This window comes from Lolium perenne, chromosome 4 (assembly GCF_019359855.2).
Source record: "Lolium perenne isolate Kyuss_39 chromosome 4, Kyuss_2.0, whole genome shotgun sequence".
In the NCBI taxonomy this organism is placed as follows: domain Eukaryota; kingdom Viridiplantae; phylum Streptophyta; class Magnoliopsida; order Poales; family Poaceae; genus Lolium; species Lolium perenne.
Genome location: NC_067247.2, coordinates 401,247,372 through 401,269,291, shown reverse-complemented (window position 1 = coordinate 401,269,291; position 21,920 = coordinate 401,247,372). Strand labels below are relative to the sequence as shown.

The following is a 21,920-nucleotide window of genomic DNA, read 5'->3' as shown; positions in this document are numbered from 1 at the left end:
TCAAATACACGAAACAAGCTGTGATCATGTAAGGGCAATCTAAAATTTTGCTTCTTATGAAAAAAGAACTTCTCTAAAGTGTGGTCTTTCAAGAGACCAATTCATATGCCAGCTGAGACGCCAATTCTTCCTTTGCAGCTTAATTCACGCCTTAAAGACACACCAAAACATTATGCTGATCACATGGCTTTTTCTTGACTCGAGTCAACGTGCTCAGAAAAGCAAATACAAATAATACAGTTTTACGAGTTCTGACTCTTCATTATTGGGGTTTCAATTAAAAAATTTAGAGACCTTCAGAACATAACAGGGTGACTGCCATGGAGAAAGAGGTTGAGAGGCCGGCATGCCGTGAAGGGTATAAACTTGTAGGAGAAACAGTGGAATATATGACAATTGGTGTGCTGTATGTTTCACTCTTCTTTCTTATTTGATGATGATAATAATCGCCACGCTATATAGTTTTGCTAGAACCTAAAATACAGCAAATGATCAGAGTTAAACGAAAAGAGCAACTAATCAAAATTAAATATCTAACATGGGAACTTATTATCAGTATCTGTCATATGTTCATCCTCCCTCCCTGGCAGCCTGGTCTGGTGCCTCCTGTCCATGACAGCATTCCTATTGTTTAATTACGATTTTGTTTGTTTGCAGAAGCCACTTGTTATCCATCAACTAAACAGGTGCCCATGCAATGCATGTGTGCACAAGCAGAAAATTTGACTGGGCATCTGTGATTTGTGATTCAGAAGTTGTTCTGCTGATTCTGCTTAATTATATGAAAACATGACAGTATCATAAACTTGCTCTTATATAAATACCTCAACGACGACGACGGACGGATCGACTCCTCGCTCGCCTGCATCCTACGGATGGATCGCTGCTCGCCTCCTCGCTCGCCTGCATCCTACGGATCCGCAGGCCACTGAGAAGACAACAACGTCCATGGTCGCCTCCATTGCTCGATCTGTGTCCAGCCAGCCGGCCGGCGACGACGACGACGGTGCCCGCCTCTCCTCTCCTCTCCTCGACAAGTAAAAGTCAAAGTCTAAGTCACACGCGATTCCCGCACGCGGTGCCTCGCGATGGGCTCCTACTTATAGAGCAGCTCTGGGCTTCTGGCTGGTTCGAATTTTGCCGAGGCAGGGCGGGAAGAAGATGAGCGCGCGGGTGTGAAAGTTTGGTGTTAGACTCTCCCTAACTCTTCGTTTCCTTGCTTGATGGTGGAAACAACTGTCCACATGATGACGAGTCACAACGATTGAGTCTCCTCATAAAACAGAACGTAGCGAAAAACGAGGTGTGTCTCTATTTTATTAGGCATACTACTTTGATGCATGCCAGGCGGCTCGGTTTCTACCTCTATACCCACTCCATAATGTTGATCTGATTTGCCCCGTTCCCCAATATACCTTTGATCAAAACGTTTATTATCCATTAAAAATGATGAATTAATTAATACACGTGTGTGCTTCTCAATGTTTTGCTTGCTCTACCCGTCTAGTGAGATAAAAATGAATATAACCTCAGTTACGCCCAAGCTGGAACCAACCAAAATAATCTGTGTGCAGTTGCTCGCTCGAGCTAGCAAATCGACCCATCCATGCGTGCTGGCTAGCTAACAAGGAACAACAACAGCATACTTATTACTATTATATCAAGGTGGTTGTGCAGGGGCAAAGAGGCAGGCTTCTTCGTGGGTGCTTCTCTGCGCATAGCTAACCAGGTTGCAGCAGCCCCACTTGGCATATGCACAGGAGGACTTGATGGACTCGACGATCTTCTCCAGCGCAATGTTTCGCGCAAAGATAGCATCGTGAGAACAAACGTGGCACTTGTTGCTGAGCCTTGACCAGCAGGAAAAGCATGCTACGTGGCCGTTTTGGCACTGTCAAATACACAAAACAAGCTGTGATCATGTAAGCGCAATCTCAAATTTTCTTCTTATGAAAAATGAACTTCTCTAAAGTCTGGTCTTTCAAGAGACCAGTTCATATGCCAGCGGAGACGCCAGTTCTTCCTTTGCAGCTTAATTCACGCCTTAAAGACACACCAAAACATTATGTCGATCACATGGCTTCTCGAGCCTATGTGCTCAGAAAAGCAAATACAAATGATACAGTTTTACTAGTGTTGACTCTTCATTAGTGGTTTTTCAGTTAAAAATGTAGAGACCTTCAGAACATAACGAGGTGACTGCCATAGAGAAAGAGGTTGAGCGGCACCCCGTGAAAGGTATAAACTTGTAGGAGAAACAGTGGAATACATGACAATCGGTGTGCTCTATGTTTCACTCTTATTTCTTATTTGATGATGACAACAATCGCCACGCTATATAGTTTTGCTAGAACCTAAAATACAGAAAATGATCAGAGTTAAACGAAAAGAGCAACTAATCAAAAGTAAATATCTAACATGGGAACTGATTATCAGAATCCCTAAAGTAACGGTGCTGGCATATGCAGGGATAGAATGAAGATCAGAAAGGTACGGCCAGAGCTAGATCAGTTTGGCCGCAATAATGCGCATTTTCGCTCAAATATGCATTTCTACACAACTGTTTGTCCACTCGGAGTTATACAAAGCAGCAGAACTAATTGTGCATGCCTCTGCGAGTCTGCAGCTTGCTTCACGCCTTAAACATAGCGCGAAAATTGCATTGATCACATGGCTTTAGCTTTGTGGACTCGACTGTATTTGTTCAGAAAAGTGAATCTTCTACGTGTGTTTAGAACCATCCATGTAATAGCTTTGTTCACGTTTTGCTCCATGATGGTTTTAGTATCATAGGGGTCTTCAATAGTTCTAATGTGTGTGCTTATAAGCTATGGGGTATGATATTTGTCTCACCTTCTTGCTTGACAATGGCCATGTTATACAGAAGGAAGTTAGCAATGGGCCATGTTATACTGCAGGAAGTTATAGAAGGAAATAAACCAGACTGACTAATCGAAAGAAAAAATGTCTACAATGGGAACTGGTTGTCTTTAATCCCTAAATTGGTGCTGCTTCTCTGTGGCCTATGTGCACATGATAGAATGAAGGTCAGAAAGCTACCGTGAGTGTCAGATCAGTTGGCTGCAGTGGTGTGGAATTTCACTCAGATATGCATTTTTAGATACTGGAAAGCGAAGCAGTAGAACTACTAACTGTGGACGCATATGGAGGTTGCACATTCTGAATTCCAATTCAATTGGCAGAGCTGAGCAAATTAGGCAACCTGGTAGAGGGGAGGGCAGAGGGGCTCGAAGCAGATGGAGCAGTCGAGCAAGTCCGGGTCGATCCGCATGCTGACCCCCGCGTCGCCGTCCCCGCCGATCCTCCGCACCTCCCGACCGCCCCCGCCGTCCCCCTTGACCGCCCGCTCCCCGCCCACGCCATCCAATTTCCGGGCCGGCCCAGCCTCATCTAAAGGCATCTCCAACTGGGAGCGTCCGTTTGCGTCCGCCCCGTGCCGAAAATGCATCTGGTAGCCCCCTCGAGCAGGACGACGCATAGTGAACGGACCGTCCGCGGCGACGCAAACATGACCCGGTTTGCGTCTGAAGAAGAAACCAATGCCGGTGTGCCTGAAGCCCCTGCTGGCCAAGACAGCTCCTCTCCTTTGTACCAAACCCCTTGATCCTGTAGTTAGGAAAGACAAATTCGTGAAATTTCCCCGGTATGCCGGGTGTGGTGATGTAACCAAATATTCTCGAGTCCTTTTGGATGTGCTACTCTCAGTTATACCGGTATCTTATATGATACGCCGGTAGGTTATTAAGTTATGTTGGTACGCAACTTTTAGCAACTTGCCTTTATTGTTCTGCTTCGATCTTGCACTGTGAAGATTCCGGATTTGTTTCCGCATCCAATCTGATGCACACTTGGTTCTTTTGCTTTGGCTCTGCCTACCTCTTTTGGGCTCCAACATGCGCAGGAGCTCAAGGATGTCACAGCTGCCGGCGAGGTCAAGCTGGGCGAGGCGCTGAAAAGCTTCAACGAGGCCAGCGAGCAGCTGCGGAAGGAGCTGGAGGAGGAGTCCCGGCTGCGGAAGGAGGCGCAAGACCGGAACGCCACCCTCGTATCGGACCAGGCCGAATATGACCGGTTGGTCATTCAGGCCGATGCACTGGCCCTCAGTAAGTCTTTTCTTTTCTTTTCGCTTATAAGCTTATACTTTCTGGCAGTATGTTCTTATACCGGCTCCTTTTTTCTTCTCTCTTTCCCTGCAGAGCTTTTCCCGGATTCTCAGCCTTTTGCGCACAAGAAGGTAACAGAGCGCAGAGCTGAGCAAGCTCTCAGCAACCCGAATGCACCCTGGGATGCCTACGACCACCTTGTAAGAAGGCTTGTGTCTCCGCAAGAACACTGGAGAGGGAAGAAGGATTCACCATATTTGTTTTCAAAGCACCTATCACATTGGCGCAATCTGATTCCAATATCCTCGGACCGTTGCACCTAGTCACCATACTGGCCAGAAGTTTAGCCTCTTCCGGGCTTGCACAGACTGTCAGGGTTTGCCAAGCGGACCAAACGGGTTAACCGTCATGATTCCGAGCAATGATGTCGATACCAACACGACCAGTATGATTGTCCTAACCAGCATCAACGTTCACCTTCAAGTAGCCCCTCCGGTGTTTTTTACAAAACAGAAACACTCTGCACCTGAGCGACCACCTTGCGACTTGAAAACATAGGGGCTTTTCCTTTCACATCCACCTTCCTGCTGATACCATCCAAATACACCACATAGCTTTGTAGAAACTTGACAGATGCATTGATTACGGCTTTAACATCGACATGGACCATGTTATTCAGGTGGTGCCAAGCTCGCCACAAAAGAAACATGATCCTCACACTAACTGATGAGAGATTAACTCGTCAATGCCTACGTATTGTAGATTTAGGGCTTCGTAAGAAGTAGAGGGCAAGTAGATCTCGAAGGTTCAGCAAAACAAAGGTGCTCAACTCAATATTACGGTGGCTAGGGTTACAATGATTCGATCCCTTCTTTCTCCCTCGGCTTTCCCTTTATATAGGAGGCGAAGCCGAGACTTTTCCGTGTCGTACCAGTTACAATATGGAGCGCACGCTAGCGTTGCCCTCGTGGCGCACGATGGCGGCATCGGAGTGCCAGGCCTTCGGGAAGGCATCGTCGGCCTAGGTACCGGTCCAGACGGCGAGCATGAGCTCCCCGCGCACCTTGTACCCGACGTTTCCGCGTCGCTCCTCGAGGCGGTACCACTACGGGGCGAGCGGGCTGTCGAGGGGCACGCGGGTGGGCACCTAGCCGAGGTCGAAGATGACGCGGCCGACGTAGTCATCGCGGCCGATCATGTCGCGGTCCTTAGGTAGACCTCGAGGGCGTTGGACTGGACGCGGGACTTGGAGAAGGTGAAGACCTTGTCCCACGCCGGGTTGGCGTGGCGGTCGTTGTGCTTGGTGGTGCCCTTGTAGTTTTTTAATGAAAGGTAAAAATACAGAAAATAAATTTGATTTCGTCCTATTTGTTGGAAAATTCACATTATTAGGCATTGACGTAGGCATTGACGAGTTAATACACGAAACAAGCTGTGATCATGTAAGGGCAATCTAAAATTTTGCTTCTTATGAAAAAAGAACTTCTCTAAAGTGTGGTCTTTCAAGAGACCAATTCATATGCCAGCTGAGACGCCAGTTCTTCCTTTGCAGCTTAATTCACGCCTTAAAGACACACCAAAACATTATGCTGATCACATGGCTTTTTCTTGACTCGAGTCAACGTGCTCAGAAAAGCAAATACAAATAATACAGTTTTACGAGTTCTGACTCTTCATTAGTGGGGTTTCAATTAAAAAATGTAGAGACCTTCAGAACATAACAGGGTGACTGCCATGGAGAAAGAGGTTGAGAGGCCGGCATGCCGTGAAGGGTATAAACTTGTAGGAGAAACAGTGGAATATATGACAATTGGTGTGCTGTATGTTTCACTCTTCTTTCTTATTTGATGATGATAATAATCGCCACGCTATATAGTTTTGCTAGAACCTAAAATACAGCAAATGATCAGAGTTAAACGAAAAGAACAACTAATCAAAATTAAATATCTAACATGGGAACTTATTATCAGTATCTGTCATATGTTCATCCTCCCTCCCTGGCAGCCTGGTCTGGTGCCTCCTGTCCATGACAGCATTCCTATTGTTTAATTACGATTTTGTTTGCAGAAGCCACTTGTTATCCATCAACTAAACAGGTGCCCATGCAATGCATGTGTGCACAAGCAGAAAATTTGACTGGGCATCTGTGATTTGTGATTCAGAAGTTGTTCTGCTGATTCTGCTTAATTATATGAAAACATGACAGTATCATAAACTTGCTCTTATATAAATACCTCAACGACGACGATGACGGACGGATCGACTCCTCGCTCGCCTGCATCCTACGGATGGATCGCTGCTCGCCTCCTCGCTCGCCTGCATCCTACGGATCCGCAGGCCATTGAGAAGACAACAACGTCCATGGTCGCCTCCATTGCTCGATCTGTGTCCAGCCAGCCGGCCGGCGACGACGACAACGGTGCCCGCCTCTCCTCTCCTCTCCTCGACAAGTAAAAGTCAAAGTCACACGCGATTCCCGCACGCGGTGCCTCGCGATGGGCTCCTACTTATAGAGCAGCTCTGGGCTTCTGGCTGGTTCGAATTTTGCCGAGGCAGGGCGGGAAGAAGATGAGCGCGCGGGTGTGAAAGTTTGATGTTAGACTCTCCCTAACTCTTCGTTTCCTTGCTTGATGGTGGAAACAACTGTCCACATGATGACGAGTCACAACGATTGAGTCTCCTTATTAGGCATACTACTTTGATGCATGCCATGCGGCTCGGTTTCTACCTCTATACCCACTCCACAATGTTGATCTGATTTGCCCCGTTCCCCAATATACCTTTGATCAAAACATTTATTATCCATTAAAAATGATGAATTAATTAATACACGTGTGTGCTTCTCAATGTTCCTTGCCCTCAACTCGGTAGTTTATTGAATATACAATGTTTACTGATCTAGGCGGCTTGACGGTAATCAACATAATTTGCTTGCTCTACCCGTCTAGTGAGATAAAAATGAATATAACCTCAGTTACGCCCAAGCTGGAACCAACCAAAATAATCTGTGTGCAGTCGCTCGATCGAGCTAGCAAATCGACCCATCCATGGGTGCTGGCTAGCTAACAAGGAACAACAACAGCATACTTATTACTATTATATCAAGGTGGTTGTGCAGGGAGGTGGACCTCGCTGTCGAATTGCAAGCACACACACATATTCATTATGTAATTTAAACCAAAGCCAATTCATTCTCGATATGACACTGAATGCACATGCACAGTACACTTCATATTCAAAATCATAGTATAGAATCAGTTTTGGGTAAATCTATTTATTAGACATCCAAATCAAACACAACTCACATCAAAAAATCAAATCCCTCTACAAAAATCATCCTTGACTTCAGTCGACAATCGTAGCAGTAGACACACCAATTCTATGCCCAGCAAGTCTAACCTATTTACATACAAACACCATCAGCTTCATTTCATTCAAGGACAAATCTCTATAGCTTGTCCACTCCATGGCCATGGGCACCTTGATCCCATTTCGCAGCCAACCGTCCCGTCCATGCCTGCATTGCTGCAAGCAAGCTTGTCGATGTTCTGGCTCAATGTTTACCAGCCGAGCTGCAGAAAGTATCTCTCGCCCTCCCGCAGCTCAACAACCTCCATGCCCATAAGAAATGCGAAACAATATGATCAACTTCCCTGCATCCAGCAGCTAGCAACACACCTTCCCTGCATCCAGCAGCTAGCAACACACCGCATGTATAAAGAGACGATCTGGATATCATCAATCATATAAATGTCCAGTACCTCTAGTGATAAAAATGGTCAAACTCCCAGCCTTCAGAATTCAAGACACAGGTGTTCGGTCACGAAGCCCTAGAGTTACGCTGTAGCCAACCAACGCAGCTCAATCCGAAAAGGCCAGCAAAAACCACGACCACAGCCTCATATAACCTACAATGGCAATAGCAGAAAATAGATCAGTGCAGCCCAGGGCCGACACCAACCAATAAGCAGGAAAGGACAAAGCAACAGTGCAAATATTCAGTTCGAATGATTCTTATGAAGCGCGAGAAAATCAACCATGAACCAACTAACATAGACATCATAGATAGCTACTGATTCGTTTATGAAAGGTTCAAATCTATGCTGCAATCTCATCTTATGTATGCAACATTAGTTGTTTTGTATCAGTCACACAGGAGCTAAAACAGGACACTTTGGAGAAACACTATATTAATGAAAGACACCACGGTAACTATGCACAACACAGACAGTAATCACCAGATCAGTTGCAGCTCACAACCGTACAACTATGCAAACATCTAATTTGACATCTGCTACCATAATAATACTAAGAATGAGGGATGTCACTATAATCTCCAAGCAAATCTTCATAGACATGGCAACGACACATATAGTAATAACGAGATAACCTGTAGCTCACAACAATACTAATATGCAAACATCTAATAGATAGCGAGGATTTCACAGCAACTTACATGATAATATTCAGAATGAGACATGTCACTATATAGAATCTCCCAGCAACGTTTCATAAACATTGCAACATTGCACGTAATAACTCTCGACACATAAACAAGAGACACTATGCCAGGCCAGGCATCACAGAGGGGCACAAAAGAATGTTCATCAAGTTGAGAGGAATATTTTTTGCATGCCATTGAACAAGAACATCCATTAGGTACATGCAGTATGAGATGATGAGCTACGACACACCAGAACAAGAAAAAGGGCCATCTTGAAGTGGCGGCGGAGGCGAGCTACCTTGTGTATGGGCTGGACATCATGGTCAGACTGAGTTTGGGGTCGGACCCAACAACATCATCAGGCTGCGAGAAGCATCCAGCTGCAGCTGCCATCATCTAGTCCTCCTCCTCGACATCCTTACACAAAAAAAACACAAATGATATCAGTTCTAAATGAGTTTTGGCAAGAATAAATTTGGAGTAAACTTGACCCACATGACACAAGGGAGCACTGGTCCAGCAATTATCTTTTAGTTAAAATAGACGAGATTCACTAGGACTACAACAATGGCAATAAGAACATGAATCAAATAACAATGCACTTTGAAGGTCAGCCCAAAAAAAGAATCATCACGATGCACAATACACAACTTGATGATGATGTATATATATGTAACATGCATGTAATCCAATGACCAAGACCATGCCGAGCGGCTTGGCATCCCGTCCTCTATAAGTGACAACACCTACATACACACATCAAGGGAATGAATGCCGAGAGAATATATAAGAAACTGGAAATTTCCTAATTTAAAAGGCAATACTCGGATTCTTTTTAATCATCACAATTAACCTAGTTGTTTGGTGGTAGAAGAAATACTCCTTTTTCTACATCGAATCAAGTGATTAGTGACAAAAAATAATACACTAAAGATCAATAACCAATACACTCACGCATCCCAAAATACCAAAAACTAATCTAACAAGTGTAAAAAGGAAAGTATTTCTACAATTCCTATGACCAAGCAAAACCAAATGGTGTCCCTTTCTTGAAAATTTGTAATTACATTCATACTAGAAACTAGACAAGGCGACTAAATTTTACAGCAAGAAGTAATTTTTATACAACGAAACTGTTTTCATCGGATCGATAGGTAAATGAGTTAAAGACTTAGAGAAAACCTCCAACTTGAATAAAAACCATATTAATCAAACTAAGGTCGAAGTAAATGTTGACAATGTCAAACTACGTGTAGAACTAAAAAAAGTAAGATATGTACATGCAACATGTAGCTTGCTTGATTTGTGTATAGATAAAGAGGTCCCAGGTAAAGACAATGTAAAATGGAGCAAAGCTCCACACTCACCAAATGTTGCACTTCCCAAACCAAAAGCACAGCAGATGCAATAGCTAGCTTTCCAGACCTCAATATACACATCAGCAAACAGACATTGAACAATAGTACATTGAGAACAAAACTAGTTCCAAAGACCTCAATACATGTTTAGATCAAGCCATTAAGTTATCGGAAAACAGTAGTAGACGACCTACAGCTCATACAGTAGAGGCAGATCTAGCATATGCAATCAATCATGAAGCAACATGTTTGATCCAATAAGTGCACTCAGCCCACAAGTAAAAATCTAGTATGACCTATGCCAAATAGCTGCTCCACCGTGCCAAATAGCAGCACGAGGACTGATTTGGTCATCCTTGCTATACACAAGCAAGTTTCTTATAGCTTATAGCAAACATATAAATAAAACTTCATATTAATCTGTTCTCGCTGAGAAATATAAAAAATGCAGCCCAAGTGCATGTTAGCCAAAATGGCTATATAGTCCAAATATTCAGATCTGATGATTCCTATCAAGTGCAAGAAGAAGAACCATGAAAAAACTAACATAGATGTCACATATAGCTACTGATTCATTCATGAAAGGTTCAAAGATGGATATCTACTACAGATCAGCTACAACAAGCTACATTGCCAACACTTGAAAAGGAGAATAGTCTATTCTTATTCCGGGCAACTGAAGCTCTAAAATCAAGCAAACGGCGATGCCGATCCACATCAGGAGCGAGGGTATGCTGTGAAAACTGCATTGATTAAACTTGGAATAATTTTGCGGTTGCAATTCTACTTGTGCCCAAATAATTACGTTTGAGATTGTGACTAATGGTATTGCCATTATATTAACAGGCGGATGCAGTTAGTCTTAAGAATGTTGTAATCTCAGCTGTTGATGTCATGCAAGGTTTGGGATCGATAGCTCATTGTATGCTTTCTAACTTAAGATATCTTAGGTATTTATTGTCCACATTTACTTATTCGCCAATAAAATCAGGTCTTTAACAGTAGGCTTATCTTTTACTCCTCCCTCCATCCCGAAAAGGATGTCTCAACTTTGTCTAGATCCGAGTCTACCTAAAACTCGTCTATATACATGAGTACCTAAATAAAGTTGAAACATCCTTCACGGGACAGAGGGAGTACCTTATTTCATGGTTTGATACACATTCTTCAAAAGAGTTGCAGGATAAGTATGATTCATACTATAAGAAAAGTTTTTCCCTGTTAACAAATGGTAATAGTCTGAGTGTTGGTAATTTTCGTGGGAATCCCCACCTTATGAAATACTACGTTCAAATCACTAACATATTAAATCATGAATAAATCCGCACAAAACAATTCAGTCCACGACAATAGTTGAAAGGTATCTGGATGCACCCTCGATTTCCATGATTTAAATTTGAACTTCATAAGCTCATGAAATCAATTGGACTGAAGTGCAGAAGTTGAAGAACTAGGAGAGGGCGTCCCTCGCCGTTAAGACAAATTCTTGTCAAATCTGTTTCAAGTGACATTAGAGCATCTTTCTTGCCAGGTTGTAGACAGGACATATTTGGTCTCACAGTTTTCAGTCGTTGCATGACAAGAAATGGTCATGCTTGATGAATGCAGAAAACTCTTAGCTATGGCAGCAAACTGGAGGTATTAACATTCTATTCCCAGGAATTTCCTTGCAAGAAGTGACAATAAAGCTCTGAAATTTGAAAAAGACAAATTCTCTCTCTACTTGGTGGTGAACTGGTGATTAATTGTTCCCGTGATGGCAGCAGTTATACACAAGGTCTTACTACTACTATTGCATCTTTAATCAGGTACATGTGTCTAGTCTGCGCACAAATCCTATGCAAGGGATTTGTTAATATGAATTAACAACCCAGGGAAAGATATACGATATACACCAATCTTTCTTTTTAGGTGCAACTGTGCAAGTTGAGCACATGGATCGTAAGAACATATTGTGCAAAGAGACAAGGAATGAGTAGATAAAAAAATAACAAAACAAAAGAATGTTAAACATCCCCTGGCGATCATGGTGCACACTGTGCAGATAACAACTCAAAGTAATTGCATAGTGTACATAGATATTTTAGTACAATTTTTTAACAACAAATCAATTTGGAGGTACAAAAGGGGGACTGGCAATAGAGAGTATTGCATAGACAAACCCCACTGCAAGTCATTACATAGCTATTTTTCTGCCCTTACATCAAGCGAAGATCACCAAAAAAGAAAAGAAAATAAGATCATTGGATTCTCTATATGGTTTTTCATCCAAGTCAACAACAAGTAGACTTGCTGATGCCCGTTCCCTATCAATCGATATCAATCCATCTATCAATTAAATTATTTATTGCTTTCGTTCATGCATGCCTCACTCCTGAATCCTATACCGTGGGCACGCTTCTCAGCTGCGCACATGCTACTACTAAGCTAGCAGCTTGATGTATCCTAGCTTGGAGCATACGTAACCCTACAACGACAAAGCTTCGGTACAGGGAAATTTCTAACTCGAAAATTTACGATGAAAACAAAAACAAAGCTTCAGAATTGAACAGTTTTGATGCTGAACGTACTTGGTTGCTGTTCAAACATATTTGCTAGATCTCTGAGCCTTTTTAAAAATAAAACCACGAGCAAGACAAAGATCCAAATGCACTTGATTCATATACATGTTTAATGAACAAAGTATCAATCCATGTTGAATATTTACCGAAAAGCATGATATACAATTCCTGAAGCTAACTAAGAATAGCTTGAGTGTTCTCCTTTGTCCAACACTTATCCCGGTAACATTTGGAGAGTGAAAAGCCGCAGAAAGCGCAAATTTTGGTCGTGCTTTAGTCCGCAAATAAGCATATTTGTATTCCTATAGGATGATGAACAAAAAATAAACTCCTGCATTGAATTGCAATACTTGTGCTTATCTATTGCAGAGTATGAAAAATATAAAGATTTTTTCTTCGAATGGGATGCTCGCTAAGATGCAAGACTAACGATGAATATGCTACCATCGTTTCTTACTACATGACCTCACCTAAGCTGGTACCTTCATGTCATGTAGTGTGAAAGGACCAGGGATTGTATAATTATCGTGTGGAAAAGAACCAAGAAGTAAAAGCTGGTTACTATACCAGCTTCTTATGTACTCCCTCCGGTCATTTTTAATTGACTCAAATTTAGTACAAAGTTGTTCTAAATCCGAGTCAATTAAAAGAGACTGGAGGGAGTATTTCTGATTGTGTCCAGGCAATAACTCAAAGCTACTCCTCCAAGGTTCCTTATCCACCTGTCAATTTGATCAAGTTATCAAACACTAGAGCTGGTCTGATTCAGATTTCATTCGCACATGTAGAAAAATTGTTGTCTATTATAACTGGAACTACAACAAATGTAGAACTATCTAGCCTGCAGAAGCTTTACGCACACCCATAAAGCTGGAAATGCATAAAGGTAATTTTTTCCTAACAAGGAATGCTTTCAGGTCTTGACGGAAAGTAGCTTGACACGAAACTACGAGGACATATGTAAATCATGCCTAGTCTAAATTGTGAAAATCATCTCTAGTACTAGTTAGCAAAGGATATCATCAATCATATAAATGTCCAGTAGCTCTATTGATAAAAATGGTCAAACTCCCAGCCTTCCGAATTCAACACACACATCACTAGTATAAAGTGAATATACCATTTCCAGGTCAAAAGAAAATAAAAAAGACCATCTCCTGTACATAATGGTATCTAGAAAATACTCCCTTCCAAAGCATGAACAGATTCCTTTTACCCAGTATTTTGGGAGAAAACGAATCACTTAAGGTGATGGAAGTTAATAGCAGAGGGATTTTTTTGAGCTGGAGGGCATTGTTGTGAGCATGTAAGTTGAGTTTTAAGAAAAAGCTAGGCCACTAGAACTTTCAAGCCGCAGGTTTTAGCTAGAGGTTTTAGCTGGTACCTCCAAGCCACGTCTAACTCCACTTGCCTCTTGTTGATGCTGCTGCCTCGCATCCCCAAGAGCCAAAGCAACCTGCAAGGAACATGGTGTGATTAGAAAAACATTGCACCAAATAGTGTACAAGAAGCGAGAGATGAGCTGAACTAAAAACAAGAAACTGTCAAGTTGTCGTACATATGACCATTTGACAAAATAAATTATTTTACTTGAGTACCATCTATTCAGGTTCCATGAAAAGAGCTAGAAGCTACAGAACTTATTTAGTACAAATTAATAGATTTGATAGGAGTTAATGGATATTGGATAATCCATCATTTAATAATATAGAATGAACCTGAATAGATTACACTGCTGATACACTCATGGTGGAAAAGAGGAATCCAAAATCAGTTATTTAATAATCATCATGTAATATACTAGCAGGGTATAATCTGGAGGAACATTAACAGATAAAATGAACCTGAATGTGCAGAATATATGTATGTATGTCCAAAAGGTTTAGAATGATACAAGTGATTTAGATATTAGGAGGAGTCAATTTGCGACCAAGCAAGACAAGCCTACTCCCCACAAAAAGAAAAAGAACAGACAAGTAAGACTGCGTGCTAGCTTATCATCACATAGCACAAGCTACCTACACTTGATAGTCTAGAGCGAAGAAGAGCAAAACAACAGATATCAAGTAAAGCCATACCAAGAAAACATCTCAACTTTGCAAATTCTTAACCAAAGCCATCCGAAGATGGTACTGACCCACGGCGCGCAACGGAGTCCATCCACCGCAACACCACACACGACAGCGTAAGGTTATGCTCTCTGAGTTTGCGACAACGCCTCGACCTCCTCAGGGCACTCTGAGTTGGTATTGCTCGCAACGTAGTATGCTCTTGGAGTGAAGTCTTTGGCTTCAAAGCATGAGCAGTCCTGCATGAGAAATACAGTAGGGTCAAAATCGCCGGTTACACCTACTACTACTCGCTCACTCTACACTGGAAAATTGGCACCAAGACTTACCCATGGGTCTTGCTGTACTGGCCATCATGGGCATGCCCAGGGTCTTCCTGTGCACAAAAATAGTGCACAACTATTAGATATGATTTGAAAATGCTAGCTCAAAAAGGCTGCAAGAAAAAGGAACATGATGTTAAACTGTCTAGAGCACCGTGCTCATTCAGCATAGGTGCCTCCTGTTACAGAGAATAGAAGGTTGTGATGGCAAGCAAACTACACTGCACCCTGACTTCCCTCAAAACAAATTCAGTCCCTAAATGAACCGAACCAGGAAGTCATCAAACACAATAATATATTGGAAAAAAATATGTGTTCCTTTGTTAGGCATGAATTCTCTATACATGCTTGATACAGAGACAACAAATACCTAGCGGCTTAAATTATCATTGGTCTACGTCACATTGATCAACTAGGTACGAGATCACTCAAGTTCAGCACATCTTACATTATGCACAAGGCAATTTAGAGTTACTATACACATTTTTCGAAAATACTTGCTGATTTGAAATGCCACTTATACCGTACATATCCAATTATATTCTGACAAATGCAATACATTAGTTAATATGTTTTCGAGCTTTAGAGAAGATCAAAAATGAACTCTTTGCAAACAATAACTTGCAGCACTTGTTCAACGAACTCGCGTCCACCGTTATGGTACCGACGGCTAGCTTCATCACCTTCAATGAGTGTGGGTATGTAATTAACGGCTCTTGGCGTACTCGAAGACGTCGGACTGATCTTGGGACCATTTTCCACTCGATCATGCTTCCTGTGTTAGAGTTCGGGGTGTTGGGAACTGAGGACAGCTCTTCCATCTCCCGCCCCAGAGGAAGGTCCGGCACGAACTTTTCACCATGCTTGTCACGGATAGCATTGGCAACCTCTGTTTTCAGCATCAAAAGGGGAAAAGGACAAGAAAGGAAATCGTGATGGCCAGACTTGCATGCTAGCAGGTTCCGCCTACCCAGTACTAGTACTGCTCTTGCATTCTCACCGTGGAGCACGACAGATGGGCAGCTAGCCGGATGATTCAATCGTGCGAGATCAGGAGTTATGAAGATTTTTATCTTAATTGATTCCAGTAAACCTAAGAATATTGCAGCTATTTTTATCACCCTTATATAAAATGAACATTGTCATGAACTCCACAGGATCGTGCGTCAAGGCGCACATCTAAATCTAGTATGATGGAAGAGCTGCAGCCTTTTCCTGCAAAACCTGCACCACCGCTTGCGAGCTCTGCCGCCCTGCCACTTGAATTCCTTGCCATAACTTGCGTGCAGCAGCTTGTGCTGCTCAACCCAGCGGCCAGATGGACTTGTTCATGGCTAATCAAATGGCTACTAGTACATGTCTCTCTTTTGAGTCTCTACTACTCATGGCTAATCAAATGATAATGATACCATGCAATGATTACATACAGGTGTAGACATGCGTACAAAATGGCAGCTCTTTTTTTTTTTGATATTCTGGGAACTACGAAATTACATATTCGTAAAGATCCATACTTGCACATAAAAGGTGCGTATGTAGGTACCAAAAGGTTCGAAACACGCAAATCAAAAGTGCCAGTTTATATTGCCGGAGACAAGGCTTGCACTTTTCAAAATTCTACTAGAGGGGTAAAAGAATTCACCCTTTTTCACATAACTGCTCAAGATCACGATACATAAGAGGGTTCAAAAGTATCCAACACGACACTTTATTCAGGATTTTGAGCTCACCTCAAGCGACAAACATGGAAGTAATGACCACAAACACTGACATGGAAGTAATGACCACAAACACTGACATGGAAGTCATGAACACAAACACTGAGCTTTTTTTGTCTGCTCAACACTTTTCCCTTGCATACATCTTCTTCTGTCCTTCGATTTCTTGTTAGAATCCTAAAAAAACATTAATCATCAGTCACAAATAAGGATTCTGAAAAACAATTTCAGACACAAGCAATAATTCTTTGCAGAAACAGTGAATGAAAATCAGAACATGCATCTTCTTTTATCCTACAAAATTTGTTTTTTCTCCAAATCAAAATCTGGGAAACAAAAGGACTTGGGTATTTGCAGACAATTTATAAAAAGAGCCAACCACCCAAACAAAAGGAGCCTGATCATTGGCATGAACGGTGCTTGGCGCATATCTAATGGGTGCCCTCTTCAAACTGAGAGTAAACAGAGACAAAACTTCAATTTTGTTGGTCTGTTTGAATGTCACAAACTTAGTATTCCCATTAACTGGCAGTTCCAGTTAACGTGGTCAGATTTAGCTTCAATAAAAGCTAAAGTGTACAAAAACAGACTTTTCATTGAGATTTCATTCAAATAAAAACACCATCGAACAAATCTGTCGGTGACTAATCTCAACACCATCTAATGTGTTTTCATAAATCTGGAAACAAAAAACAGTGCCGCATCAAAATAGTCAATGGTGAGTCACAGAAAGAACAATGGTGGACAACACTACAACAGTTCATGTTGCGTCCATGTCTCGTTGCTTCGCATCAAACATCACTGAGAATCAGGAAAAGCACAAACCGAGAAACACAAAACATATGCATTTATCATCAATGCTGATCTCAGACTACATGATAAGAATTGCAGCTCAAACGTGGTTCATGCTAGCGACTGAAGTGACTGAATATGTATACAATCATGCAAACCTCTATTATTTGAAGTGACTGAATATTTCTGATATGGTTAGCCACTTTGATTCGGCAGACCATAAGTTTGAACGAGCAGTGCCTTGCGGTAAACATAAAAGAGCCTGACTGACATGAATGGTGCTAGGTGCATATATACCGGTGCCCTTTCAAAGTGCAGAGTGAATTGAGACAGAACTCCGTATGTCAAACATTGCCTAGCATGAGTCGAACACTGAAAATTTAAGCTGTGAAAACTCTGGAATTTCTCATGTATTGATTTATTATTAGATGGTCATGATTTTTTATTAGAGAAGAAAAAATAACACATCGATCTAAATATGTATTGATTTATTATTAGATGGTCATGATTTTTTTACAAAAACAGGGATCCGATCCCCCGTTCCGTTATCAAGATAGTGAATCATAGATCAGCAAAAGTACTCATCAGCCAATTTCAGCTATTTCAGAAATCTGAACCAACAAAATCTAGGCATAAACACAATAACTCTTGGCCAAGCTTCATCTCATTTTCATCCAGAAATAACCCTCAGTCTACTTGCTTAATTAACATAGTCAGGTGAATTCAGAGACAGTTTAATATGCTAATTCTACTTGCTTAATTAACATAATAACGAAGTGGCATAAAGTATGTTCACGTAAGTTCAGAGATGCTCTTCTTTCAGGACCGAGCAGATTATTCCATCAAACTGGGTGGCAAACAGACTTTTCATTGAGATTTCATTCAAATAAAAACACCTTAACTGAAATAATAGGCCACTGTTTCCATGTGCTTGCAGTATCTCACGTCTTCAACCTTTTCACATCAAAGCTGCTCACGGCTTTGCCAAAAGAATTCCAGAACTGACGGAAAAGAGCGCTTACAGTAGAAGGTGTCTGGTGAAAGCTACTGCGCGGATGGTTGCCTAAACTAAGTGCCGGCAGCCTGAGGAAGCGCTCAATCTGCATGATGCGACGAGGCCAGCCACCATCCATGTGCAACCGCTGATTCGGCCAAACAATGAAGACGAACGATGCCGTGATTCTGCCAGCCGACCGGGATGCTGGCGAGGACAAGGTCGGTGCAGAGCACACCAACCGCTCGCCTGGCAGCCGATTTTTTCCGAAGCAGTGCTGCCGCTCACGACGACACTCATGCCAACCAACGCTGCCTGCAGCTACCACACACCGCTCTGCCCAATACCAGGAGTGCCCGCGCCGGACCCAGCACATGGTACAGGGGCGGGGTGGTCGCCGCATCAGGGCGGAATGGGGCGGGTGCAGAGCTCCGGGGAGAAACTGTTGGCTCCAGACTTGGCCCATGGGAGTCCACTGCGCCGCTCCGGGGAGTCCATCTCCCGTCCCTTGCGAGATCCTCTGACCCGCACCGCGCTAGCCTTCGAGCTCCCTACCACGAATGCCACGACCTCGCTTGTCCCTGCATCTCCAACACTCTCCCGGATGCCGCCGCCCTTGCCTGCGAGTTCCCCGAAGCCATCGACCTAGCCTCGGAGCTTCTCCACCAACACACAGAGATCGACCCCGAAAAAGATCTTGAAACGTGAAGCTAATAAGAGAAAAGCTGAGGAAACAGATTATCCAAGTGCAAAGATTTGGGATAGGAGGCGCCGTGATTTGCTTGCCCCATGGGGCAGCACAGCTACTAGTTACAGTTAAACAAAAATACCAGTTCACGCAAGCATAACAGCAAGCACGTGGTGGGCACGGACGCAGGACCAGAGCACACCGAATTGGGAATTTTTTTAGGCTTCACTGCATTAAAGTGGACAATTATTCAGATTAAGAACATCACTGGGAGCTAGTCGGCGATGGATGGGTCGAGCGGAGCGAGCCAGCAATGGATGGCTTGGGGTGGCGCGCGCCGGAGATGGCCCGGGGCGGAGCAGGCCTAGCAAGAAGGTGGCGAACCTTTGGCAAAATCGGCACCGATCTAGAGCTCTCACGAAACCGCAACTTTACAAAAATCAGCCAGAACCCCATCGTAGCAAGCAGGACTAGCACCTGGCCTCCCCAGTCCAGCCCAAAGAGGTATTCCCAAACATCTCTACTAAAGAAGGGAAAGAAAAGATGGAAAGTTTGAACCGGTCAATTATGATAATTATGTTCATACTGATTTACCACAAAAATATTGACATAAAAAACGCATTGTGTGAATAATTGTAGTGTAAAAAAATGATGAAAATACTTATTTTATATCATTTTTACGTCACATAAACAATTTTTTTGCAAGGTATATTTTTTCTTATGTTCTACTTGACTAATGAAGTAAGAAAAAATTTACGTGACGTAAAAATTATTTACGGTTGTAAAGATAGAGGGTGGGTGTAGAATAACTATTCTACTCCGTGGAGGTCAAATAACTATATTGGTCGGGGGACTTAACTCTCGGGTCGGGCCAACCTAGCTAGCTAGCTAGGAGAGAATTAATTACAAATCTTTAGAGGATATGTGATGATACTTAATTAATTGTTATCACAAGCTCCTAGCTATAACCTATAACCAAACTAAAATGACAGTATTATTATAAGTCTATTTGGGGCACCGTCATTTGGATCGAGACAAAAGTTGTAGACCATGAACACGGTCAATAGGTTCAGATTTCTCTGTATCCCGGCCCGCTCCTCGTATGGTGCGGAATTCCTCAAAACATTGTGTGTGTCCATATGGTGTGTACGACACCAAAGTTTGGTGGTGGAGGCCAGTTGACACATGGGTGTGACCGGCTTCACGCACATGGGCTCACGATAGTTAGGGAGGTTCTAGGCCGGCGTGTAGGCGGAACCCCCACGTTGGGCCAACCAGAGAGGTATATATATTATTGTGAGGATATTGGTTGATCCTTTTCTTACGTGTGCGACATACATGCATGTTCCTATATATTACCTAACCAAACTCACATGAAGGCATAAGTACCGTTGGGATCGAGTCAACAAAGCTATATATATAGGCCGCTCGATCAACATGTTAATTAACTAGGTATTAATTAGCTAGGGTTTCTCTCGATCCCGGCAGTTTCTCAGAGGGTTGTAATCCCCCAAAACTATTGTGTATGTATATATGTATGGTGTGTACACACAACTGTGTTGGTAGATTAATTAATTTACACATGTGCATGTCCAATACCCCCCTCCCCGGGTGTTACCAGCTTCATACAGCGTTGTCGGTACTTTGGGATATGTTCTAGGCATATATAAATGGGAGAACCTTATGCTTCATGTCAACCGAAGGGAATCTTGAGAGGATATGCATGGTACGTTCGTATGATCTTTGCTAGCATATGCTCCTATACATATGCCCTAGCTAGCTAACCACACTCAAATGAAGGCATATATATAAGTCCATTTGGGACACCACCGTTTGGGATCGAGTCAAAGTTGTGACCGCGCGGTTAATGGGTTATAGCGTTTCCCCGGATCCCGGTGCTCTCGGACGGTTCGAATGCCCACGAATATTGTGTGTCCATATGATCCATGATGTGATGAGCAAAAATAGTACAATTATTTTAGGTTTGTCTGTTGATGTCAAGCTAACTAACGATGGAGAGAGATGGTTCTTGCTAGTTCAACTCACACCATGTCGTTAATCTAAAAAAAGATTTAACCATGTTCATTTGGTAGTCCCCGCATGTTAGATTCACCGTGTTAACCAGCCTAAGTACCAAAGTGTGACATGTGCAGCATATTACACGTGTAAAATTGATGATCTTTAATTGTATATGACAACAATAGTGAGTAAGGGAAAAACAATAGTGAGCGGTATGTGCAATATCCACCTTGAGAGCTTATGGGCTTATCCTTGTTACCACATTTCGCTACCTAGCTAATAACCAAACCGAAATGAAGGCATTAGTCCATTGGGGCACCGCCGCGCTGGGATCGAGTGAAAGTTGTAGACCGTACGGTCAATGGGTTAGGGTTTCTCTGGATCCCCCGCTCATCGAAGGGTGGGAATCTCGGTCAGCAATGAGACATAGTCCCTCCTGCCCAAAATATGTTGCGGATAAGCTTTGGTCAAAGTCAAACTCGCTAAAGTTTAATCATCTATATTGATAAAAATATAAACATATACAACAAAATAATAATATTTTTAGAATTGTTATGAAATAGATTTTCACATTATATGCATTTGATATGGTAGATCTTTGTATTATTATCTATATTCTTGGTCAAAGTTTGCACAATTTGACTTGCACGGATAATTATGTACAACATAAAATAGGCAGGAGGGAGTATAGCAATACGCCGAGTCGCCAAGTCGGTAATTTTCGCTTAACCAGGCCCGAGAGGACAAACCACGGCCCAGAAATGTGCACATGCCCGCACGCTGGAGAATTGTGGAAGTAATCACTAATCCCTAACCACTCACCGCCGCAA

At 42.6% G+C, this 21,920-nt stretch overlaps 1 long non-coding RNA gene across 1 annotated transcript; it reads right to left on the bottom strand.

Annotated features, from left to right (window-relative positions):
- Positions 1 to 12,059: 12,059 nt before the first annotated feature.
- On the bottom strand, positions 12,060 to 15,017 carry LOC127321820 (uncharacterized). The gene is made up of 4 exons (XR_007864349.2): positions 14,886 to 15,017; positions 14,566 to 14,795; positions 13,872 to 13,943; positions 12,060 to 13,209 (listed from the first exon to the last, which is right to left on the bottom strand). It is a non-coding gene; the product is annotated as an uncharacterized lncRNA (long non-coding RNA).
- Between the last annotated feature and the right edge of the window lie 6,903 nt (positions 15,018 to 21,920).